Here is a 16,668-nt window from a genome sequence, read left to right as displayed (position 1 = left end):
CTACAAACCTACAAAGCAAAGCACCTGGACTCAGAAATATAAGTCATATTCAGAAGGCCTCTGTCATTCACTTATTAGGACTATTGGCTTGGTAGTTCTAATGGAAAGCCACAAACTAAGGAATGTTCTTAACAACAGAATATGGTATTTGTAGTAGGGCTGGGGATTATGCTATGGTATGTGTCAATATTATAAACATACATGGTTATAAATACTGTGTAGTGCAGGGGTGTCCAATCCTGGTGTTGGAGGGCCATTCTACTCCATGTTTAACAGTTAAAATGAAATCATTAAGTCACTCAGGGTCTGGATGGAGGTTCATTCGTTCCACTAAACAATTTATAATAGGGCTGGAACAAACAGCAGGAGTGGAAGAGCCAACTTTAGCCACCCCTGGTGTAGTGCAATTCTGTCACCACACTACTTTCAGCCTGAGAACTAGTTAACTCAGATTAGAATAGTTGAGTAATCCGACATGAGGAATTCCCTGAAGCGTAAAGAGATTAATTATACACATTTGAATCAAACGCCTCTGATGATGAAATTCATTAAATGATTAATCTGAATTTGCACAGAAGGAAAGACTGAGTTGCCTGACCTTGGAGGAAATCTTTATTTTGTTTATTTTTTGTTTATGTAAATAAACTTTATCAGTTGGACATCTAAGTTTATTTGTTGTGCACCACACCACAACCTTTTTTCTTCCCCCACTTACCTGCGCCACAGTAGAGATCATTTTAAATTATATGTAAGTCAGCTCCAAGCACATCTGATTCCAGAACATATTTTCTAAAGCTGATAAATGCTTGATGGAAGAGGCGAGCTGTAAAAGAAAAACGGTTTCTTTAGACACAAAACATGCAGATATATGCACCTAAAGAATGTTCTTATTAAGTCCAATTACAATAGGACACAGTGCAAAAAAAAAGAATGCTAAGTCAGTGTTAGATACTGTACAGACAGAATGGCATATTCATACTGTATATCCCCAGATTCTGAGTCTCTCAATTACTAAATTATAATACCTTTGCAAAGTTTTATCAGAGTTGGTAAATGGACTGCTACAATTATTTTGAAGATAAAAAGAAAAAAAACTTCAAGCAAATCGCAAATGTTAAAATGTTTGCTCAGTATTAAACCTCATCTACAGCGGACGTGAGCGAGAGAACGATGCAAGTAAACTCGTCGAATGTCAATCCCCACCAGACGCCACATGGAAACAATTCAAATGACTGGAAATAAATACATGACCCCGTCCGTGCATTCCTATTGGACATATTAGAGATGGGCTGTCCCATTACAAAAAGATTAACACCTTGACCTCCATTAACTCCATTGTAAAATAAAGGTTGGACTTGTAAAATCTGTAGATCAGTGTGGAAGGGGTGTGGGTAATTCACTGACTAGGAGACAGACGGGTGTAATTGAAAACACCACCCAGGTGCCCAGTTTTATTTGCGAACAGTTCTTGCTTTTTCCGGCAGAGGGCACTGTTGACCGTGGGCTGCCTATCAACGATGATAGACAGCACCACGGAAATACCACAGCTGGTACGTGAACAGCAAGTGCACTCGCAGGTGCTCAAAGAAATAATAATGAAAACAGAAGGCGAAAAGAACAATGGAAAATAAAACAGTAATAAAACTACAAATAAAAGGTCCTGCACTCGGCAGCGTTATCCCGGTCGCCGCTACCCGCACGACCCGGATCACCGCCCTACTCTGTAGGCTAACTAGCCTGCTCTTTTACTATACGATGGGGTCTACCCAAGGGTTCCCCGCTCTCTCTGTCTCGTTGTGAAACTCTCATTGTTTCGCCTGATTCCCGGTCCTGGATCAGAGCTTCCGCACTCTCGGTGCGTCCAAGTGGGCAGACCTGAGGAAACAGCAATCTGCCAAGACTCGCCTCTCTGCCATCCAGAGAGGGGGAAAGTCCACACACCTACCTTCCCACCTCCCCGTCTCACTGCCATGACTCACAGGTGGTTGTTGGAAGACTGCCGCCCTCTTCCTGCAGTACTGTGAACACGCCAGCAGAGTCAGCACAGATCTCTCCCTGCTACAATCAGTTATTGAACATCCCTACATATCCATCAGTTTTATTATTATAACACATTAACAGTAACTGTACAGTTGTACTCCAAGTATTTTTTTTTTCTTTTACGTGGTACCAGTAGTAATAGTTCGATCTGAAGCCCAGGAAAACTCCAGCTGTCAGCAAAATTATGTTATTGTTACACAGGTTATTGTTATACACACACACACACACACACACACACACACACACACACACACACATATATATATATATATATAATATAATATATATATATATATATATATTATAGATATATTATATATGATATATATATATATATACTGCAATGACGTTAGAGTTACACAAAGTCATTGATTTAAGGCAGTAACTGTTTTTATTGTATTTTTAAAGCACATAAAATCGTCATCATAGTATAGTAGTAGTCATTATTATTATTATTATTATTATTATTATTATTATTATTATTATTATTATTATTATTATTATTATTACTAGCAATTCACCACTTACCTTGTATTACTACCGATGTCGTTCTGCAAATCTATTTTTCTACCTTATTGTAAATGCTATTGAAGACTGTGACGCATCAGATCATGGGTGAGTGTTTGAGCCGTCTCTGACTTCATTTACTTATGAATAAGGGCCCTTTTATACCTAGTTTGTTTATAAAGATCCGATTCATAATTCACTTGCAAACAAACTAAAATGTTGTGATTTTGCTTCACTTGGTTTCACACTAAAAAATATCTAACAAACTTTTTATTTTCTTTCTCCAAGCGAATTTAAAGTTCGCCTTCACTGTAATCGCACCAGAAAGCGTTTGCTTTCACATTACAGTTCTTTTAAGTGAATCTGATCGAGTACTTGTAGACGTGACCAAAATGACATCTTCCTGCCTAGACAGATGTTAGTGGCGATATCAGTAAAGAGCCTACAGTAAACGTATAAACATGGAGAGTTCCACCCGTGCTAGTCTTGTGATAGTACTACTATAGTAGACGCCGTTTATTATCAACCCCTTGGTTCCCAGACAAAAGTTGTTAATAACCGAAGTTGTTAATAAGCAGAAAGAAAGTTTCAAGTTAATTTCAAGTTTATGTATATGGAGCCTATACACACCGTACCGAAATACGTGTTTTTACAGAATCACAGAGATAGACGATACATTTCTGTTTTTTAAAAAAAAAAAAAAAAAAAAACGTTTAACACCTGCCAAAATGAACCGAACTTTGGTGTCAGCTGAACTCAAGTGCGAATTATCATCTCCAAACGAACTAGGTGTGAAAGGTGTTGCTTAAAATTAGGTGACATGTTCAAGATCTGTGAATGCGGGACCTTATTTGTGTCATTTTTTATTTAAATGCTGGATATGTAGACTGCATGTATGGTCCGGTTTATTTTTGCTTATTAATAAACCTATTTTTATGCAACTTGCATAATCAGAAAGAAAATGTCTTGGTGCTGCTAAATGCAACACCTCAAGCCACGACTACAGGTACTCGATAAAATGTAGTGACATGTTTTCAGGCGAGTGTTTGACGTGTGTCAGGGGTGTTAAACTTGCTTCTTATTGGTCAGTTTCATTCCAGTCACGAGACAAAAAAAAAAAAAACAGAAACAGGTTCTACTTTAGCGACGCAAAATTTACTGAAAATGACGTCGTTCGCTGGTGTGGATACTCACTGCAGTGACTTCTAAATTATTAGCTCGCGTCCAGTTCTAAACTTTTTAGATTTTGATTACCCATTGTCAAAAATTGCATGACAGTTTCTCTATTTCTGGTTTCCTGTTTTTGTGAGCTGTTTCAAACTAAGTACAAACAGACAGGGAGTACATCAGTGAGAAAGTGCACAAACTACTGGTTATTTCGATTGCATTATTATGCAGATTAATGCATTTAATCTCAACTGGTAAGTAATCGATCGCTCTGTTGTTGACTACATAATTTCCACATGGGAGATGCTGTGAATAGGCTAAATGCAGAACCCATTGGGTTTCCACAACTCAGACCCTATTGCTTCAAAATATACTGGTAACCCTTAATAGATCATTGTCTTCTCATCATGCAACACACCAATAATTATTATTACAAGACTTGAAATCAAATTTACAAATAGTAACAGAAGTTTGAGAAAACTGGCAAATTAGCAGATTAAGGGATAAAGTGTCTGTCTTCAGAGGTGTGTTTGAGGGTTATATTATATGATATGCAATTCAAGAAGTAGGTGTAGGTCATGGTGACCTGTTTTTTTTTAAATTTTTTTATTGTTTTATTTAACACAGGTAATCGTTTACTTCATTTTCTTACCATCTAAACCATTATCTGCAGCCAGGCTCAGCATTTCCTATCTTTTGTAGAATCTGTTTAAAACGTTAAGTACTTCACCTGTAAAAAAAAAAAAAGAAAAATTAATTTAAAAGGCACTCACCAGACTTACTACTGCATCAACAACACTGCACCCAAAAGTTAACTAATTAACATAAAGTTAACTAAAGTTAACATTAACTCCACATTATGAAAAAACAGGTACAAAAACCCACAATCCACCCATGTTCAGGCTAAATACTAAAATGTGATAATTTGAAGATTGATCACTGTTGTAAAGAAAACAATACCTTCAGTCAGAGGCAACTACAGCCCATTGCCATAATAATAATAATAATAATAATAATAATAATAATAATAATATTGTACTGTATGTACTCAAATCTCAACGCCTTACTTTTATCTAGCGGCTGGGAGAGCTCTGCTCCGATCAATCCTTCTCCGTTGTGGGTAGCTTTTACGTGCAGTGGTACAAAAAGAAAAGTATCTGGAGGTTTGGAGGCGCTGGTTGAAGATGCATTTCGGCAGAAGATGAAGCCAGAACCCCCTGCGCTACCCTTACCGAGCACAGTAGCGGTGCTGCAGAGACAGCTTGCCCAGTATGGAGCCCGAGACAGCAGAAACAGGCAACGTTTTAAAGACATAGCTTAAAAATAAATTATCGACAGCTCAGGTGTATCTATTCTGTCGAATATTTTACCGATGTAAGGGTTTGTTTCAATAATATACATGATATATTTTGTTTAATAAACTTTTAGCCACATTCAAACTGCAATGGACGGCCAGCACAAGTTTCACTCTAACAACGTGGAAAATGACCCCACATGCTCTAAGGCGCTCTAAAGTCAAGCATGTAAACCAAAGAATAACAAGACAATTTACTGTGTCATGTTTACATTGTATTTTAATTCCCGTGTGGTGTTATTCATGGAAAATCCTGTTTTCTCTTTTTTTTTTTTTGGGGGGGGGGGGGGGGGGGGGGTAAATAGTACGAGTCGACTCAATCATTCTGGGAAAAGAAAGGACCCAAGGATTTGACGTGTTTACCTGTCAGTTGCTTTCTGGTGTTATATCAGAGATACCAAGTACATTGCTGAAAACCATTCAACAAAACTGTAACCTCTGAATTATTATTATTATTATTATTATATTATTATTATTATTAGTTTATTTAGCAGACACCTTTAAATCCAAGGTGATTTATTGAGACTAGTGTGGGTAAACTATGCATCAGCTGCAGACATGGCCATAACTTGCGATGATGAGGACACCGAGTTCGTGTTTGTTTGTTTGTTTGTTTGTTTTGCATCATAAATGCTGATGCTCATGTAAAAAAAAAAGAAGATAATTTGTCGATCTTGGGCAGGTGTTGTGACTCTTGGTCTCCCAGTTCGTTGCCTGTCATTGACAGAGTGTGTCTGGTTATACTGTCTTGCCAGGTTTGACATTGCTGACTTTGAGCACCCAAGATGGCGAGCCACAGAACGCTGCCCTAGGCCAGCCCCCAACATTGCATGAAGGCACTGCTCTCTTGACAGACATGGCTTATTGTTTTGTTTTTTTTTCTGTGATTTTCTTTATTGCTTTTATTCAAGCTTGCAATTCAACAGCTGAAATCACTCCATATCCAGTGTCCAATCAACTGTCGCACTAATTAGATGAATAAGTGCATATGCTTCAGTTATAGTCACTCATGCGTGTCCCGGTCAAGGATGAATGATTAAAAAGAAAATATTTTATCAATGTCCATCATTTCTATACCTTATTTTTTTCCAAAAATAAATGTGCTATAATGGTGTTATGTTTCTTTTGATGATCGGTATATAATATTCAGTACTGTTGATATTTCATGGCAATCAGCTTTTTCATCATAGCTCTAATTTTGAATGTACAGCCGTGGCGGGGGGTGTATGTTACTGACCTGCTTGTTTGATGTTGCCCCCCTTTGTTTAATAAACTGTTGCTGTATATTTTTTGTTAAATCATAATTTGGTTTGTCTGCATTTTTAAAATTCTGACATCCAAGATGTATTTTGGATTTAAGATTAGATCTTGGCGCTTGTGATATTGAAATTGAGAGTTCTCACACCACCTAGTTTACTTCTTAACTCATTTATATAACCGGAAAAATGGAACCACAGTTTTTGCGTGGAGAATAGAGTCAAACGATCAGGCGCTTACTGGTTTGAAACCTGGTTCTGCTGAGTTGCTGATCTTGGCTGGGGGCCTATAGGGATGCATTGGCCTTTTGAATACCATGTAGCACATTAGCGGCCCCTACTGGTCAGACATACCTTGTCAAGGCAGAGCAATCCCAGGCTGGACCCTTGCATCCAGCCATGGTTCAGTACCTTGATCACAGCTGTTACGTAGGTTCAGCAATAAAGATTGGCTTGACAGTGTGAAAGGAGTTTGCCTGTAGATCTACAGATCGGTAAGTGGGTTAAAGTAGTGAAAAAAGGATTATCAACCATATCAGTTCAATAACTAGTCTTTCTAAAAGGACACTGGACAACACAGGAGCAAAATAAGTAACTGGAACACAGTAACAAATACATGCTTGGAGAAAATAATGTTTTTTGGGAGAGCAGTCTGTCGGATTGAAGCTTGCTGCAATGGTTGTCTGGGATACTTGGAAGATAACAACCATCAATGATCATTAGTTGAATGACCTTGACTTTGACCCCTTGCATTTTTCAAAAATGGCTGAACGAACATTCATATCTAATTAACTGGTTGGCAGCTCTGTCTTTTTATTTGATAGATTTATTGTTTTGTACCCTACATATTGTGGATATAGGTAACTGGTCTACTTTTTAATGATATTGTTTGCTCTAATTTAGTATTTACAGCTATGCTTTCTAGCTATGTGGGTAATTTTGTTAGAACTTACATAAACAAATTGGCATTGTTTTAGTACTGGTCACAGGATCCCATTTCAACGGTTAGTTGGTTGGGTAAGCTATTGGACAACATTTAGTTTTGTAACAAAGTGTCATTGCCCCAGATATTTTTAACCAGCGGTTAATAACTGCCCAAATAGGTGTGGTGGAAACTGTTTCATCCTGCTTCCTTCTTTTTGTGGTCAGAACCCTCCCCCCGAGCCACAAAAAGGGTGAGTAAAACTCACTGTGGGGACTTAGTAATGGGAAATAGCTATTAGTCTCTGAACCTCCTGAATTTACTTCAAGTTCTGTTAACCACTTACAACCACTTTATTCAACATTTTCTATTTTTTTTTAGCAGATCTCATTTTGGAATCTACCTTGCATTCCTTCAACTCTAATGACAGAATGAATGGCCAGATGAATTACACTTTCAAATTATGCTGAGCTGCTAAACAGAAGGGAAGTTATTCTCAGAACAGGCTGTGTATCCCTTTTCTTACTGTTTACCAAGAAGTGGAATGCAGCTTTAATCCTTGAGATGTAACCTGAAACAAATGAAAATCACATTAACCACCACATGGGTTGAAACTTTGATTGAAAACATCACACACACACACACATCCCCAGGAAAGAGGACAACACTTGGCAAAGTATTTTATTGTATTTGAACAGAAGGATCTAACTGCTTAGACTGCTAAACGTTTTCTTCATTTCAATGATAAGATAAGCTACATTACAAACCAAATGCCATTTTTCAGAAACATGAGGATACAAACAGAGCAGCAACAGGAACTGTCTTTAAACCACAAAACCCAGGCTTGAGTAAAATCATCAGAGATGATAAACAGATAGTAGCCCGTTTGATTGCTGTTGACTGCTCTTATCTCTGACACGTGTTTGTATATGTGTTTACGTGTGTGTGTGTGGAGCATGGCTGTAGTGTATGTAATCATACGTTGCATAACCTAGTTAAAAATTACTTTTCTAGTAATTTTTACTTATTTGTGTTTGAATAAATGATGCACATGTTTTTATCACCGATATTGTTGAATGTATACAGATCACAAAGCACCAGGATCCTGTAAACCACCTTTTGTTAATTGTAACTAATACTGCTACTTAATCACTAACTTAAATGGCTGCTTATTTGTAATGTACTGTAAAATGCAATTACAGCTAATTTCCCCCCACAGAACCTGTGTTAAAGCCAGGTTGTGTAGTCAAGTATAATAATAGAAAAGCTGTAGAATCAAATGATTCTTTTCTATGAAAGTAATACTATCAAAGGACATAACTATTCAGAGTTTTCCAGATTTTTGAAACCGACCAAATTAATGCTTTATTGAGTCCCCCAAAAGCCAGGGATATCCATATACAAGCAGAGGCTGCAGGCCTAGTTATACTATCTTGCTGACACATTAGGATATATTTTGTGTGTTTACTATTGTCTTTATCTAACTTTTATTTTTGGGGAAAGACAAGAAATACATTTTAATCTTGCAAAATGAGGAACAACCAATTTTTATAAGGATTAAGAAAGCCAGGGTGTGGAAGGGGTGTGGGTAATTCACTGACCAGGAGACAGACAGATGTAATTGAAAACACCACACAGGTGCCCAGTTTTATTTCAGGGACGCTTTGGGTTTCTTTAGCCCGCAGAGAGCGCTGTTGGTCCGTGGTCTGCTTACCAACTATGGTAAACAGAACCACGGGAATACCAAGCAAGGGTAAACAGTTCAGGTGCACTCACAGATGCTTCAAAACAATACTGCAAAAATCAAAGGCACAAAGAAACAGGAAAAATAAAACAGTAACAAAACTACAAAGAAAAGGCGCTGCACTCTGCAGCAATATCCCGGTCGCCGCTGCCCGTGCGACCCGGATCACCGTCCTACGCTGCCGGCTACCTAGCCTGCTCAGCTATCCTTATTCAGGGATCTGCCCAAGGGTTCCCCTCCCTCACTGTCTCGCTCTGGACCTCCGTTCCGTTCCGTTCGGTCGTGGACCAGCGTTTCCGCGCACTGTACGCGTTTAAAAGGGCAGATCTGAGGAAACAACAGAGTGTTCATTTATAGGGCTAACAATCTCCCAAGACGCGCCTCTCAGCCATTCAGAGAGGGGGAAAGTCCACACACCCACTTTCCCACCTCCCCGTGTCACTGCCATGACTCACAGGCGGTTGTTGGACGACTGCCGCCCTCTTCCTGCAGCCCGTGAACACGCCAGCAGAGTCAGCACAGATCTCTCCCTGTTACACAGGGTGATATTAAAGTTTGTTTCTAGTTCTGTAAAATAGATGGTTTTATTTCTTAAAAACCAGAACATAATATGACACATATTGTTTATTGAGCCATTAAATCCTTTAATATGCATCGTTGTAAATAAACAAGCTAAGTTAAAATGAAACGTCCAATATAAATATACTTTATCTTAAGAAGCAATACATCACTTTCTTTCTTCTTTTGTCAATATGTTTGTATGGCAAGCTGACCTGAGTGGTGATGTCAGACTTGGAAGAAACACCCACAGCACTGCGAGTGGAATGGTGAATGCGCTTGCTGGCTGCGGTTTATTGTAAAATAAAAGGTTTAAACAAAACAAAACACTCAAAATAAACTGCCCAATGGCCAAATGAACAAACAGACAAAACAGAGGATGAACAGACAAACAAGTACCCTGCTGGTGCTTCCAGCACATTATAGCAATTGTTATTTTCTTATTTATATTTACTCTCTCCTCTCCACACCCGTTCTCCACCACCAAACACACAACCCAGAGTGAGTGAAACACTGCATCTTTTATACAGCTGTACCGAGACTCGGTTGCTAATCAATCTTTATATAAAACAGTTCAACAATGGCTATTGGCTTACTGTTCAAAACTACTTTTCTCTGTATCCCAATGATAAAATGAAACACCCATATAGTCATTCAATGCAGTCTGAGATAGTAAGAAAGTAGCACTGTAGTATATGACATTTGAAAATGGTTGACAGTATACTGTCGATCATTTGATAATCTACAGGCTATTTAAAACTGTAAATTATTTTAAATAGCTACACAATCGTTAAAAATACTGATTTTATTTTCAAAATGAAACTAAGTACACAAGAACATGGTATATAATTGTGAATATTTTGATTGAAACTGTTTGAAAGCGCTTATGTTTGAGATACCGTACTAATAAGTACATTTAAATATAAGATTATATGTACCTATTCAAACCCACCAATACTGGCCAGATTCCTGGTAGCTGATTGATCCCAAAATGTTGTCAAGTCAGGACTTATGGTGGGTTGCACAGAACCTAACTAGTACGGAAGTTGGATTACTTTACCTAACATTATGTAGTCCAATTAGTGCTAATCTAGATCTGTGAAACCACCCATTAAAGTATGCAAATGATTCAGCAGTCTCATTATCTCTTCCAAACTTTTGAGAGCTAGTGTACAGTACATAGAATGCAAGTGTCACTCTTGTATGTCAATAACTTATGCTAAAGAATGTCTTTATCAATACTCCAGATACATGTAAAATTAACAGTGACAAATGCATGGTGCTTAAAGATGCCTCCTCTTTGCCTGTCACTGAGGATATGCCCTACATTCAAAACAGTTTACAAACATGTTCATCTCTTGCTCTGTGGAAATATGTGATATGTGTGTCAACTGAAGGACTGCATTTAGATGCAGTTTAGAAACCTAGGTTATAATTAAAATAAGTATAAACTTTTAGCTGAAAATGCACAATGAACTTTTGTGAACCCCTGGCTTGTCTATATGATTAGATTTTTGCTTCCCTGGCAAGATGGCTTAGGGAGTGTTATTAAACTGGAAAGCAAACAAAGTCTGTCTTTGAAAGAAATATACCATTTTGTAGGAAGCAGTCATCAGAGGATCGGTGAGAAAATTCAGGAATTGCCACAGATGCGATTTTGAAAGGTGTGAAAAAACTGGTTGTAGTCAAATCACATCCCACTGGTTTATTTCTATAGCTAATTCAGTTTCTGTCAGTGCATGGTACACTTAATCTCCAAAACAAGAAATATGATCTTATGTTATCAGGTCTTTTGTAAGTAAGTTAATCTTGTAACCACATATATTCTTTACCCTTTAATTAGTTTTACCAACATACTATGGTATAACTTATTTTATTTTGCATACACATACTGTACAGAGGGTCCTAGTAATCACATAATAATCACACATTACCTGAAAGGTTACAAATATTTTTATTGTAGCCAAATTCAATTGACAACACCTCTAGTAGGCTAGGAGTGTATGAACAAGGTTTGGTGAAGACTTGTACAAACTCAAGGCAGGTATCATGGTTACCATGTGGATTGTGATGGACAGGCACGATTAACACATAAATGACTTTTAATGAAGACCCCAAAGAGATCTACTTGTTTAAAACTCTCTGCAGGGTATGACATCTGAGAGGTAAGAAAAGGGCTTTTAAAGCAGGGGGGTGTAATTACACAGAGAAACGATAAGTCCATGAAATAACATGGCTGAATACAATGTATTCGCACATAAACAATAATACTCATCACAGTAATGGCTAAATTTGTCTCGCTTTGCTTCTGTACTGTGAACTACAGTTCCATTTCCTGTGGAGAGATAAAAACACTGATAGCTACCACATCCTGTGCCTAATCATGACACCCTTTCAATTGTAAACTATAGCAAATTCACAGCCTTCAAAACAAACCTTCTCTAGGGTATAGTCTATATTAGCAGCTTAACTTAATGTTAGACTTTGAGTGTAGACTGCAGCTCCCACTTCCCACCCAATGGAAATTAATGTAGTTGTGGGGGCTGATGATGTAATTGTCACCAGGGCATAGTTTGTTTCTTTCAATGTGCTTTTTCATTCTGTTTAAGAAAATTAAGAGAGAATTAGGTTAATTTAATTCCCAAATAAAAAATAAAAAAAACTTCAAAATCATTGCAGTAGTTCTGAGATCTATCGGCTACTAAGAACTGGACGAGCTTAGATGGGCAGAATGGCTTCCTCTCTTTTGTAAACTTTCTTATGTTAAAAGATAATAATAGAAGTCCGAGTCAATAAATTAGTCATTGTTTGAATGAAGCAGTGTTATTATCATTTCATTATTACAGAGGAACACACCACAGTAATGTTATTATACTACAGCTATGAAGTTATTTATTTATTTACCCCTGTCTGAAATAATCATTGTAGTCCACTGAATGAGCTGACTTCTGGAGAGCAGGGCTTGATCATCCCTGTGAAGTGGTTTTAAAGGAGGTGTCATTAATTAGTGTCATCTTTTTCGTCATTGAGTAATAACAGAACAGCTGATCTGCACAGAAAACAATGGGAGAGCAGTGTCTGGTTCTTGTATAATATACTATAGCATGTACTGCAGTATAATGTAGGAAATGACAGTGTTTTTGGATGGCACTATAGGTTTTATATATAGATTTCACCACCCAAAAACACCTTTAAATTGAGAATAATAATTTAGTTTACATTAGATAGACAATAGCCCACGATTTGTTCTAATCTGGGTCTGTAAAACCAAGTGTATAAGTAAGGTAAGATATTCCAGGGTTAGTGTTGTTGCAATCACCCTTAAAATATTTACCACCACAATTTCCAAATGTATACTATGCATTCTGTATAATTTACCACAGTTTGCCATGTGTTTTAACATGCTTTACCATACTGGGCTTTACAGTGCTTGCCTATGCTTTACCATGCTTTATTAAACTTTGCTATGCTTTTACTATGGGAACCTTTTATAAGGGTAATGTCAGTCACTATGTTTACATGGTATGAAGTAATCAGATTTCTCTGCAGTCGGATTCTACAGATTCAAATTTTTCAATCGGAATACAGAGTTTCCATGGCAATTAGATAAGCCAATGCGATATACATGGCACTGATGTAATCCAATTTCCCTACTGATTTAAAGATACGTCATCTTGTTGTTATATGTCTTTATCTATATAAAATCATTTGTTTAAAAAGTATTTTCTTGATTCATTTTCTTACCTGATAGGGGTTAAATGCTGCCGATGATGTTTTTAGAACCTGCAGGCACAGAGCATTTCAACATTGATGATGTTGATGCAATTAAACATTAATGCGAACCTTGGAATGCTCATGCTTCTCTGTTGTCAACGTTTAGCTCTAGAGCAGGACAGGGCCATACTAACGATTACACCCCAGTTTTGTTACGTGCAGCTGTTGCTTTCAGTGAGCCCAGTCGTGATGTATGGGTCAAAGAAAGATGAAGGGATTGATGGTACATAACTGTACTTACGAAATTTAGAGATTACAGGTCGGAGAGAGAATTTCTGTATGACACAAGTGTCATTTGAAAAGCTCTGTGAAATGGTAAAGCCATTTATGAGCCCAAAGGACAGGCATGGAACACAGTCTCCCTCACCTCACAAAAAGGACAGGTGTCTGGTACTTCAGTGGTTATTATACTGACAAAAGAATTGACAGCAATGATGGTGTGGAGTATCCTCCACTGCAAATCTCCAAAGAATCTTTTAAGAATAGGGGGCTTGTACAGAGCCTTGCATGAAAGCCATACATCCTCCTCACCCCCAGCTGCTCCCTCCAATGTGTATCTGGGAACCCCTGCAGGACCGGAGCATGCCTGACTTTCACACACACTACATACAGGCTTTTCTTCTCAGCCACAGAGAAGGAGAAACTGCTGAGCCAGTGCAGCCCCTCCCAAAAGAACTGCACCAACTCACTCTGTAACTCCCTTAGCAGCGCCACAGGCAGCTCCACATAAGTCATACGGTGCCACAGCAAGGAGGCCACCAGGTTATTAATTATCAAAGCTCTACCTCTGTAGGAGAGCTGGGGGAGTAACTAGCTCCACTGCTGCATGCTGCTCTTTACCTGCTCCACCACCTCCTCCAAGTTCATCAGGGATGTTGTTCTATCTGTCCCCACAAACACGCCAAGACACTTCACTGTCCCATGCCGCCACTGCAGTCCCCCTGACATTCCAGGGGGCACCCGTCCCTGCCTGTGGCCCAGAACATTGGCACTGCTCTTGAAACAATTGATCCTGGCTGAGAATGCTTCTCAAAGGTCTTTTGACATCGGTGCAGGTTCTGCAAGTCCTGCTGTCCTGTAATGAAGACAGTGATGTCATCTGCGTACGCCGTCATCCTCACTGATTCCATGGTGCAATGTGGTACCGCCACTCTGGTCAGTAACAACCGCAGTCTATGGACCATGGGTTCAAATGCTAGAGAGTAAAGCATGCTCAACAAGGAACATCCCTGATGTACCCCCCTGCGCACTGGAAAGGACAGCTCAATACCCAGTTTATCTTCAGGACACTAAAGATGTTGCTACAAAAGAACACAATTTGGGATGTAAAAACAGGATCAAATCCAAAAGGTTTTTAGGAGATAGTCATGATCAACCCAATCAAAAGCTTTCTCCTCGTCCAGCAAAATCATTCCTGCATCAAAAACAGACAGCCTAGAGGCTTCCATTGCATTCCTAACAGAACATGTTGTCAGAAATAGACTTATTTGGCATAGCACAGCAATGAATATCTGTCGGCTGACACAGTTCTTCCCCTGAATCTGTCCTTGAACAACAAATTTGCTTGTGCTCTGCTGCCCTCTTCTCCAGGCAGAAGAAGTACTGTGAGGGGGCATCGATGTTATCTATGTGTTGTAATCGTGAGCACACTAGCGCCCCCTGCACCTTCAGGTCCAACTGAGATTTATTTTTGCTGGACATTGTGTTGGGATTCCAGATCTGTAACTAGCTCTATAATGTCAGCCTCCAACTGTCTTTTCACATCACTAGGGCTCAAAGCAACATCCCTAGTGTACTTCTGACAAAATTGTCTGATCTTAACAATTGTTAACACAATTAAAATGATGACTAAACATATAAAAACGATCTAACCGTGCACAGGACAATAGTGGCTCTAGCTCTCATCCATGTATACTGTCTAGTTTTAGTTTTAGTCTTTTATTTCTCCACATATCAACTAGGTCAAAGCTATTTACAATAGCTGAGAGCTCCCTGGCAGATTGGGGATGTGGCTCTGTACGATGCCTGTCTATGGAGTCATTTATAGTGCAGTTAACCCCCCCCCCCCCCCCCCCCGAAATAAAAACTCATCTGATTGACACTCAGCTACAACACTGTTTAAAATCTGAAAAAGCACCCTTTCTCTCCCTTCAGTGGGGGCATAAGCATTTATAAAGCAAAAAAGAAGCATGGGCTCAGCCTCTCTACCTGCACTGTCAGGGCCACACCCCCTCTGCTCCTCGCCTCCACCAGTTGTACTCTCCCACCGGTAGTAGTCTCCAGAGGAGCGAGACCTTCATCCCCACTATTTAGTTGCACTCCTGCCAGCAGCAGTCTCCAGAGGAGCGAGACCTTCATCCCCACTATTCAGTTGCATTCCTGCCAGCAGCAGTCTCCAGAGGAGCGAGACCTTCATCCCCACTATTCGTTTCTCCTGATCACCAGCTTTATCTAGCCATTCCCTTCTAATGTTACCACATAAGAAACATTACATGTCTTCAGATGTGACAAATACATTGTAAGTGCTATCAACGATATTAAACTTCATAACAGTATTTATGTATTCAGTATCATAGAAACCTGTGACGGAATGACACTACATGCCTGGTCTCTGGTTTTTCAGAACCCAGTGTAAGCTGCTTAATCGGGCACATGATCTACCCTTAGCAGATCAGCTCTCTCTCCAAGAGCTCATTTTTCATGAACGGGGAAGCATTAGAAATAGTGATTTTAGTAACCGGTGAAAAGAGCAGCAGGACAGAGATGAAAGCGTCTTTAACCAGAATCCACTCCTCTACCACTCTCATCACGAAGAAAAATGGATTTTACATTATTACACCCTATTATCTTACCCACTGCCAGTACATAATCCTCCACAGACACATACACTTTGGTCACTACCTTAATCCCATGTCTGCGGGACAGGGACTCAGAAGAGAACATGGGAGGTCTTCCTCCGCTTTGAGCCATAATGACCCAAGTTTGTTTGAGAAAACTTGTTTGAAATGATCAAATCTATAAACTGTTGCTATGTTTTTTAGAGAAGTTGAGAATCTTTTCAATTCAGGAAGACTCTTGTTAACAGTGCAGCACACAGACTTGCTAAATAATAGTAGTGTTAGTATTACAGCTTAGCAAATTTGCACTACTTGTCAGAAATGTACCAGCAATATTTCAAAAAACATCAGACTTGACATCTTGTTCAGATAGCTGTTGAAAAAAAGTGTTTATTTTCAGGCAACATAAATGATTGCCTTACAAGCATTTTTCACTTATGTCTCTTTTATAACTCTTTTCATGCTACACAGTATATCTAATCATTAAACTCAATTTTTACTAGTCCAAA

The 16,668-nt window shown here is 38.8% G+C and overlaps 1 pseudogene; it reads right to left on the bottom strand.

The window, feature by feature from the left end:
- The window catches only part of LOC121321677, a 52,348-nt pseudogene extending 36,056 nt beyond the window's left edge, over nt 1-16,292 (bottom strand).
- Nucleotides 16,293-16,668: the final 376 nt, after the last annotated feature.

The sequence above is a fragment of the Polyodon spathula genome, chromosome 10 (genome assembly GCF_017654505.1).
Source record: "Polyodon spathula isolate WHYD16114869_AA chromosome 10, ASM1765450v1, whole genome shotgun sequence".
Taxonomy (NCBI): domain Eukaryota; kingdom Metazoa; phylum Chordata; class Actinopteri; order Acipenseriformes; family Polyodontidae; genus Polyodon; species Polyodon spathula.
Note: the sequence above shows the minus strand (reverse complement) of the source record. Positions and strands in the feature narration are given on the sequence as shown.